Raw genomic sequence first — 9,492 nt, 5'->3', positions numbered from 1 at the left:
CACAATTAAAAACAAAAAAATACTGTATATTGTTTATATCCTGGAAAGCTGTAACTTGGTTGCAGGTATGCAGGTGCGGTAGATGATCTCTTGAAGGTTTCATGAAAGGGAAGAGACGACAATGTCTCGACTGAACAACCTCTTTAAAAATTAGGAAGAAGGAGGAAATTGTGCCCCGGACAGCAAGTTACTAACGTTCTGCCAGCGATATGTGCCTTTTTTTAGTTCTGTCCCCACTTGAAGCCCCTTTTATACGAGCTGAAAGTAGGCTTACTGGCCACCTGATACCCTCTCAATCCAGCTGTGATTGCTTTTTAGCTTGCCTCATTTCCTGCGCTGGTTAGCAGGTGATGTACTCTGTTAGAGCCCTGTTGTATCGGAAAAACCATCAGCTGCACTTTGAGTTTTGCAATTTTGACTGTGGGCTTGACAGCGCTAGTGAACGCTGACTCCTTCAGTTACGAATGGCCGAGGTGCACATTTTTGGAGAGACACAAAACTTTTTTTTTTCTTTTGCAGTTTATTCATTCATTTGTAAGTGGCATTTCCTTTGCTTTGTATTTTTTGAAGGTTGCCCTTTGTGGCAGCGAACATGACCTGTGTTTCCCTGCAGAACTGATAGGGGGCAGTAAAGTGCAGCCAAGCAGGAGAGCAATGTGGGGCCTCCTCAGTTCAACACACATCCGGTGAAAGCAAAGCTCCTGTCCGATTTCACACACTTCATTAACCGAGCTCATGTGAGCGTACGTAAAGCATCCATTTTCCAATTATGAGGAATTTTGCACTAGAGAGAGTGAGCGCAAATTGCCTGATTGCTGCCTGCTCCTTTCAGGCCAGTATATACAGTTATCGCCGTGCAGGTCTCGCTGATTCTGTGTTCTTATTAGTCTTACAATTTATATCATATTGGATTGTTTAACCTCTTCAGCATCATCGTGCACATATCTTTATCTATTTATGGAAACAATAAAAATTCTTCTAGTTTTTCTGCACACAGCTTGTTGAAGCTAGAGGGGAAACTGTCCCTGTCTGGTGTTTCTGAGTATCAGTGATCCTAACAGCAACACTGTAAAGACAAAAGCTGTCATGGAGCCCAAAGTAATCAACAAAGTTATCAATCTGGATTGAATTTTTTGGATATAACATGTTTTTCAGTAATTTCATATTAGTCTGAATTTTAATTCAGCTGAAACGTAATAAAAATCAAAGGTGTTCATGAAATGTAACACATTTTCACATTTTCTGAACCGCTTGTCCCATACGGTTTGTAAAATATTTACTTATTTGCAAGCTTGTGACTGGAGTAAAAGCCACTTTGGAACTGTAAGGAAAGTGAGGTGTAAACAGCCCTCCGGTCCTATTGTGTCCCTAAATTGAGGAGCCTGTGTGGCTGTTGTTACATTATTCACAAGAGTCAAAGACAGGTGTGGTAAATATGTAGGTTTGACATGATAGAGAAACAGACATGGGTTATATCTGAATAAACAGATTGTTTTGAAATTAATATTCCAGCAAAGAAATTCACAGAAAGAAAAATGTGAATTTTTGTGTTAATGTTTAATTAAATGTACATTTTAAGTCATAAGTATCCAGTGATGACTGTGCTAAACACTTGTACAAAGTAACAAATCGGAATAATGTCTCCTTAATTATTACCATTTCATGAGCCATTATTATTATTATTATTATTATTATTCTTTATAGAGACATTCTGTTTGCTGAGGTTCCTGAAGAAGTAGTGTGAATGTCGCAGTGTAAGGAGCACCTTCTCGGTCAGACATGGCCTTCGCCCTTCGAACCCAGTGCACTGAGGACAGAATTCTGCTGATGTGCTAATGGAATTGGGAATTAAAAGTTCACTCACTGATATTGGAGAAATGAATGAAAATAGAGCCTTCAAAGGCCAGCTAGAAATAACCAAATAATTTTGTTACGCATAAAATAAGTTGGTGTTATCAATGTAATGTCTAAAAAATACATTTCATTTCGGTATTTAGACTGATTTTAGGTGACACGTCTTTCGTTATGTAAGGGATTATTATTTTTCCCGAAGAAGTCGTTTTATTTCGTCCCCCTCACAACGGGAATCGTCCGAACGGGGTGATGATTTGACGAACCGAACTAAACTCGTTCTGCGAGTAATGCGTGTTCATTCAATCGCCCTTTTATGGAGCGTCTTCATTTAAGTGCTGTTGTTGGTGTGACGATTGAAACAGTATTTTCAAAATTGCCATCCATAACTGAAGAAGGACGCAACTAGTGGTAATGGAATTGGAACGTTTTACAGAGTTTAAGTTGGATTCAATAATTGGTCTCCGTTTGGGGGGGAAGGGGGGGGATCCTCACACACCATTCAGCGCTACGTTTCCGCGATCGTGCAGCAGAGGGCGCTGCGGCATCACTTGAACGGGGCAAATGGACGCGCTCGCTGCTGCGACACTGCAGGCGGTCCTGCATCCTCGCTTTCAGGAAGTTTTCTCTTCAAACTTTACCCCCCCTCCTCCTTTTATTTTATTAAAAAAAACATTCTGAATTGTTGCACTCTGTATTCCAAGGAAGGAGGTGCGGTGGCAGAGCGGGTTTGAAAGGGTCTTGCTCTCCGGTGGGTCAGGGGTTCGAGTCCCTCTTGGGGTGCCTTGTGGCGGATTGGTGTACCATCCTGGGTGTGTCCCCTCCACCTCCGGCCTTCCGCCCTGTGTTGCCGGGTTAGGTTCCGGCTTGCCGCAACTCTGCTTGGGACAAGTGGTTTCAGACAGCGTGTGTGTGTGTGTGTGTGTGTGTGTGTGTGTGTGTGTGTGTGTGTGTGTGTGTGTGTATATATATATATATACATATTCCAAGGCTGCATCTATTCCCTGCAGAATCTGTGGTTTGTTGGACCGCAGAAACCAGTGTGAATGTGTACTCTGTTTTTACACTACCGAGCAAATGCACAGGATGCATGAAGGGAATTCGCCAGTAGTTTGACACCCTCAAGCTGTAGGACTAAAATGTGTGTGAAGGGGCTCCATAGCAGCAGGGGGTCCTGGAGTCCACCTGGAGGAGGACTGCATGTCAAGGGAGGCCCACGGTGTGAAAGACAATGACGGCGAGAGACGCGTGTCGCACTCGGACCCCCTCTGCAGAACTGCAAGCCGCAGCATGTCGACGCACAGAAAGGCTTCCCCGATGCTGGAAGTGAAGATGGCCACACTGATGGAGCCTGCGGAGGGAAGAATAAGCAAGGAGGAAGAATAAAGGCGTTCTTAAATACGCAGGGATTTTATTTCATTTATTTATCTATTTATTTAGAGAAAAAACTGAAGTCGTAACGCTTTCTTAAATATGTCGCTCCAAGTTACGACTAAGCTCCGACGTGGGAGTCTTGGAAGATGCTCTTGTTTGGTTTTTGGCTGCGATGTCTTTGGAACGAGTTTAAACGGTATCATGCTGCCTTTAATGTAAGCTTTAACCACAAGACTGCGTGAGGAAGGCCATTAAGTTGCTGTGATCTGGTCTTTATTACGAGGACCCAAAGTGTTATTCAGCTTTTCTAAACGATCTCCGTTACAAGTGGAATCTCCAGGATTGCGATGATCATTATCATAGATCCTGAATGTTGACACCTCGTGGCCCGGTGTGTTTTTTCGCTCTTTCCGTGAAAGGCAGCCACCAAAATAAGCTGCGTAACCTCCGGGAAAGCCTGCCGTTTTCGGCTCTGCTGATGGGTTTCAGATCTGCGCTGCAGATAAATGAGCACAGAAATAACAACGAATTGTTAAAAAGTTCAGCTTTGCCCAGGTACGCGTTAATGTGGTGTCGAGTGTTTCCACTGCGGCAATAAGACGCTGCAGGTATTTCGCTCACAACACGCGCAAAAAAGATGTTTTGCTCTGCAGCAGGGAAAATCGCGGCAGCGGACAAGAAAAAAAGCGTGCGGGAGGAGAGAGGAAGAGCGAATGCAAGTCGAAGCTCATTGGTACGGATAGATGGGCCATTAACAGGCACAAGACAGCGGCCTTGAAAATTACGGCAGAATTCAATCTATACCTCCGTGACCCATTCTCAAAAGCTTCATGTCAGCGTTACAGAGATGGTATTTATGGTAGAGCTGCCTTTCCAAAATCACTTGTATCCAAGGCCAGTGCAGAAAATTGCATAAGCTAAAGTGCTGATCATAAAACTTGACTCTTTAACAGTGGGGAAAAAAGTAATACGGTTTGTTGAGTTTTTTTTAATTCTTTTCCGCACGTCCAGTGTTTTGCTAAGGGATTCCGTTGTCTTTTTTCATGTCTTAACACAGCCGTTAAAGACATGACATTGTAGTCTGACTGCAAGGAGTTTGCATGTTGACCTTGTGTTTGCATCAGTTTTTTTTTCCCATAGTCCAAAGAAATGGGTAGAAAGCGGTAATGAGAATGGACTTCCATACCCTCTTCTACCTTGAAAAACACAGAAGAGGTCAGCAAGAGTACCCTTATATAAGCAATCCTTAAGGTTGTTGGGTTATAACCCCTATGCTGCTACTGCTGCTGCAGTATCCTTGAGCAACAAGTATCACTAAGTCGCTCTACTGAGAATATCCAGTTGGATAAAAATAGTCACTTTGGATAAAAACATCCTCTAAGCAGCAATTCACAAAAATTATCTGGCATTTCTGATATTTGATGTTTTGTCTCCCTTATGTGTATATATATTTTTATGTAAAACAGAATGATGAAACTGGTGTCTTAAATCGTCATAGGAAGAATCCATTTGGGAAATCGCCTTAGACGGAGCTGTAGCAGAGACCAGCTCATTGTTTCACAGTTATTATGTCTAACATTCGTAGAGTATTAATGTTATTAAGTTAGACTTTTCTACTCTTTAATGAAAATTGCGACAAACGAAAAGTAAACGTAAAAAAGTTTAGTAAGTCATAAATGCATAAAATATATGTACAATATTAATGTGTTTTATCATTTAGTATCATAAATACGCGCAAATTTTTTAAAAGTTAAATTTTGTACAAAGTTAGACTTTGCTCCAGCTGGGAGGATTTGGGCCAAAGTTCAGGGTAACGCTCGCTTTGCTCACCTAGGGGGGCCAAATGTTTTACGCAGTTCTTCCACATTGTGGTGGGGGGGGTAGCCCCTAACACCCGCGGTGTCGGTGGGTCAACTGTGATAGATTTTTTTCCTTTGAGATCATGCTTGGGGTGGAGTCTTGTGTTTATAACTGGGTTTGCAAGGAGGGGACAAGGGTAAAGGAGCTGTTGCGGATACACTGCGCCATTGCTTAAACAACCTTTTCCTCTCCGGTGAGCCTGTGTATAGATTATGAATTTGGGTTTTTTTCGCATGTGCAAATAATGCGCTGGAAGGTGTTACTAAAGGGTTTGGAAAATAAATTATCTGTGCACTCTCACTACTTTCATCTTTACCTCTTTGCTCAGCGAGGCCTGTCACATATATATACGCATGATTACTGCTTAAAAATCTATCCGGTCCAATCAAACTCAGTTTCTGTATATATGAATAGAGGCACATCCAAAGAAATATTTATGACCTTATTTTCAAGAAGGAATTTTGATATGTAGCTAAAAGTACAAAGCAAAGAGCTCTAGTTTGGGGAACAGTCTTGGCTTACTGCGTGTTCATGAACTCCACCACGTGCAGGGTCTAGTAGGAGAATGCGCTCTTCTTTTGCAATGCTCTTTAAAGTGCTGTTCATTCCTTATACTCTTATTCTTGCTGCCGCATTAATTCGCTAAGCACGTCTAAGGCATGATGCTTGCTCGCAGACAGGTTTGCTCATCTGACCTGCGATGTGGAGTCCTGTTTGTCGCTGTTGGTTATCAGTTGGTAAGGAGCAAGTGGCCAAGGGAAAATGGCGGGAAAAGGGAGTCGGTGCTCTGTGATACAACATCAGAGCCGATGGATCCTTATCATAGTAGTGCTAATGAAGACGTATTATTGATTTTTGTGACAGCCCTCAGAATAGATTTGGCTGCCGAAGGAATACGCGACAGATTGTGATACCCCATCAGCGCACATCCAGACTGGGTTGGAGGGGTTACATATTATACTCCTTTAAGACAGTGGGAAGTCTAAGCCTTTGAGCTGCCCTACAGGCCACATGCCTCACAGGACCACCACACACTTTCTCACAGTGAGGTCCACACCACGCTGAGCCTGGGCCTTGTTCAGGCACAGTTAAAGACGGGGGTGGTGATGGAGTCAGGAAACAGGCAAATGAAAACAGTTCAGACAGTTTCTGGAGTCAGTTGGTGGCTCCAAATTGCCCTCAGTCTGTAACTGTTCGAATGACTTTGTGTGATTGCCCTTCCTCGCACCCTCTGTCTCAAGGACCACTGGGGCAAGAGGTTATTGATGACGGATGGATGGATGGATGGGTGGATGGGTGGATGGATTCTGGAGTTAGACCACAGTGAAACAGACGGAGTTCTGGAATTAGTCTGTGATCAGTCACAGATGGGTCTGGGGTCAAGCTCCAAGCTGGCAGAAATGATGCCACTCTAACTTTTCTTTAAGGGTTTTACAGTGAGGCGGAAAACAAGACTTCAAAAGAGAGCTGGTCATTTTACTTACAGCCCCAATTTAAATATAGAGCAAGGCATAGGAATACATAACTGATTTTATTAAAGTCTGCGCTCATAGAAACTACCTGTCCCGGAGGTAATTAATACCTGTTTTTAATGTTCACAGTCTTTCACTTCAAGTTAATAACTTGTAAATAACTTGTAAAAATGCCAATTACATAGTGACGCAACTTGAGCAAGCAGCACGTCTTTAACTAAGGTCTACTTTTACTAATTAACTGTCTGGCCTCATCATCTGGCCTGCCTTTCAGGCCTGAAAAGAAACATTTCCATTTGGAGAGTTTGAAATGCATATTATAGCTGACAGGGCCAAACCAGTTAGGCCTAAAAGACCCTTGCTTTCATTACATATGCAGTTTCATTAAGAAGTTCTTTCACAGCAGCGAAAGCCAGATGTAACGCTGAATTTGGGGTTTGGTTGCAATGGGAGATGTGTCATCATCTTAATCATTTGTGGTCTTTTCTAAAAGAAACTTCCTGGGCTGAGTGAAAGGAGCAGGACAGAAGACAGGCTGAATTCCCATATCAGGCAATTAGGACCCAAAACCTTCTTGTTCCCCCCCATCCTTTTCATTAACCGCATCCCTCCTGATGCACAAACCTCAAGTGTTCTGGCATTTCTCAGGGACTGGCGTTTCACTGTCCGTTTAGCTTCACCCCATATCTGAAACTAATCAGCACAAGTCACTTTAGTAAAATTACCACACTGTCTAAATGAGTAATTCTGTACACTTGTAGCCACCTTGCTGTTCTGCAGATCTAACATTGTAAGTGACCTCGGGGGAAAATGCCAGCTAAATAATGGATAATATTGTGTTAATGTGAATTAATGGGTTTATTCTCTGATGAAGACTTTTGTGATGGGGCATCCCAGCTTACCACTGTACCCATTTGTACCCTAGTGAAGTAGCTCTGTTTAAATGTGTCTCTCTAGGGTACAATAGTGTCGGTTACAGGTCACTGTAATAATCACTAATGACCATTTAAAATTGCCATTGTTCAGCAGAATTAGTGTTCATCACAGTGTTGCCAGTTCTGTGATTTTCTCAACCAGCTGAGCCACTTTTCTGCACTGGTTGCAAGCTAAATTTTGCATCTGTGAAGTCGTTTTCTTTTTTTTTTTTAACCTATGACTGCTTGTATGTGGTCCTTTTTGGACTGATTTAACAATAAAAAAGTAAATGCTCAGGGAAATAACCCTGACAGTAGCAACCATTTGGGTTAGCTGATATTGTTGAACTTCACATTCTTCATATGTCAGTACAGTTTATTTTGAAGTTTCCATTGTCATTCAGATGTCAGCACCATTTATACCTATGGATGTACAGCACATTCACAAAAGCTCTGAACAGCATCTATATTTGGTAACTTGTGTAAAATAATAGCTATAATTATCATTATCATTATGATTTTTTTACTTGTGTGAATGCTTGCTTATTTGTGTATCTTATAATATTTAAAAAAAAATATTGGTGGGAGGTATCGGGATTTGTCTATCCTGTGTTTTATGCACCTACTCGAACGATGAATCTCGGTGCAGCAAGAGGTAAGGAATAAACTAGGTTTGCTTGAGACTTTCATGTCTGCGGCTACGTCTCCTTCTCTTCATGTTATGCATAAATTGTAGTTTTGCTAAGATGTACATCGCTTTGGACAAAAGCGTCTGCTACATGAATAAATGTAAATGACCACACACACACACACTTTCAGAACCGCTTGTCCCACACGGGGTCGCGGGGAACCGGAACCTACCCGGCAACACAGGGCATAAGGCCGGAGGGGGAGGGGACACACCCAGGATAGGATACCAGTCCGTCACAAGGCACCCCAAGCGGGACTCGAACCCTAGACCCGCTGGAGAGCAGGACCCGGTCCAACCCACTGCGCCACAGCACCCCCCTGTGAGGGACTAGGGTTTCCTAAATCTTCTAATATGATACTCAGTTAAAATATTTAGATTAATGACAAGCCAACACACACACTTTCTAAAGTGCTTGTCCCATACGGGATCGCAGGGAACCAGAACCTAACCCAGCAACACAGGGCACAAGGCTGGAGGGGGAGGGCACACACACCCAGGATGGGACGTCAGTCTGTCGCAAGGCACCCCAAGCAGGATTCGAACCCCAGACCCACCGGAGAGCAGGACCCGGTCCAACCCACTGCGCCACCACACCCCCCTTGTGAAATGCCAACCTACTTCAAATTCCAAAAAAAAAGTGAAATTTGCAACAAAAAGAACTATCAGATAAATACTAATAATTTGCTTATAAATGCTGAAAATATTTATTCATTTATTTGTGTATTTATTCTTTATTCATTTTTAATTTGCACTGATTCGACTCATTTAATCCATCGTATGAATGTGTGTGTTCTGTGGAATGGCGGAGTCCTTTGTGCGCATTGTGCGAGTGAATCCTAATGTGACTGCATTTCCTCCGAACCCCCCTTCGTGAATAAGTGAGTTGTTGGACTGGAAATGTTTAAATTTCACGAGCCGTTTAAGAAAACAAAAAGTGAATTAAAATTTCAAAGAGCCCACGGCTGGTCAATACTGACAAGCGGAAGATTGGAGCAGTTAGATGATGAGGACTGTGATAGTCTTTCATCCACATTTCCTGGTTTTATTTGCAAGAACACAGGAGCAGAGACTGTAATCTTGTTTTTACACAAAATTCCCCGTGTTCCCATGGAGACAGTTTAAAATAACCGAACAATTGCGTGTTCACGGGCGAACCAAATGACACTGTATTCTTCAGCAGCTCGAGAAAGGTTTTTAGTACGTTTTAATCTTTTAATAATTTTATATGCTTTCTCTCAGCCTCGGGGTGCAGCCTTTTGTCGGAGTAATGAACAACTGTTGAATTAAGCGGAATCTATTTGGAGAAACCGGGAAACACGCACGGTGAAAA

The sequence above is a fragment of the Scleropages formosus genome, chromosome 10, assembly GCF_900964775.1.
Source record: "Scleropages formosus chromosome 10, fSclFor1.1, whole genome shotgun sequence".
Lineage (NCBI taxonomy): Eukaryota > Metazoa > Chordata > Actinopteri > Osteoglossiformes > Osteoglossidae > Scleropages > Scleropages formosus.
The sequence above is the reverse complement of the archived record's forward strand: the minus strand, read 5'-3'. Positions refer to the sequence as shown.